The sequence below is a fragment of the Otolemur garnettii genome, unplaced genomic scaffold (assembly GCF_000181295.1).
Source record: "Otolemur garnettii isolate 467f Iridium unplaced genomic scaffold, OtoGar3 scaffold00126, whole genome shotgun sequence".
NCBI classification, from domain to species: Eukaryota; Metazoa; Chordata; class Mammalia; order Primates; family Galagidae; genus Otolemur; species Otolemur garnettii.
The window spans coordinates 1700501-1701641 of NW_003852521.1; the positions used below are offsets into that span (position 1 = coordinate 1700501).

At 31.9% G+C, this 1141-nt stretch overlaps 1 pseudogene; it reads left to right on the forward strand.

Annotated features, from left to right (window-relative positions):
• The first annotated feature begins 309 nt into the window (after positions 1 to 309).
• LOC111727839 lies at positions 310 to 465 on the forward strand (annotated as a pseudogene).
• The last annotated feature ends 676 nt before the right edge of the window (positions 466 to 1141 follow it).

Below are 1141 nucleotides of genomic sequence, written 5' to 3' on the forward strand. Positions count from 1 at the left end.
GCCAATATTTATTCATTTCTTATTTTCACCCACTTTTTCCTACCCCTTGATTATTTTAAAGTCAGTCTCAGACATTATGTCATCACATCTGTACATATTTCAGTATGCATCTCTAAAAGATATAGAATCTTTAAAAAATATAGTAACATTGTCATCACTAAAAACATACAAAAAATATTTAATATCACCATTTTTTATATTTATTAATATCCACATACTGCAATTGGTTAATATATCCAAGTTTCTCCTAATCTATAGATTTCCTCTGTCTTTTCAGTTGTGTATTTTGTTGTTTGAAGAAGCTAAGTGAACTTTGTGCAGTGGCAGTGTCGTCGTCAATTAGGTTTATCTGAGGCGCGATTATTGCTAATTGAAGAAGTTAAGTAGATTGCCCTATAAAACATCCCTTGGTCTGAAATTTGTTAAATGCATCTGGGTATGATTTTATATAGCCAGTATTTCCTGAAAATGGTGGTAAGATCTAAAACCATAATCAAATATGAAATCAATATTTTGTTTGGTGAAAATAATACTTCATAATAGTATGCACCATAAAAAGACTCCTGGTGTGTGGCTGAATCTCCTTTTGTGATGTTAGCAGCCTGGGATCATAAATTGCCTAGATCCACCCACATTGGGGATGGGGTTAGGGTTAGAGTTAGATATTAAGAATTGCAAAATGACTTTTGTTAATTTTCATTATTGCTTTGGCAATCATCATCTTGATTACTGTACTCCTAAAAAAGAAATTTCTCTTCATCAATGATTTCATGACCCCAGGTATAGTTCAAACAAAAAGAAAAAATAAAAAAGTAAAAATGTTTGATTTTTTTCCCTTTATCAGTTTTTAAAATAATGAGTTGATGTCTCAATAGCTTCCACAAGTGATAAATGAAGTCCTCCTTTTCTAGTAACTCTATGAATTCATGCATTGAAATACATTTGACATGTTATTATCTTAATTGGTGCTCAGATTATCTCATATTTGGCCAGTGACAACTTTTTCAATTTGATTCTTAAGTTTCCTTGACATGTCACTTGAAGGCTTTCACAACTTCCTTGCTTTCTGGTATAAGTAGATATTCCAGGCTCTTCTAAATGTTTTGCTCCAAACCTTGACTCAGCCATTTCTCCATGAATC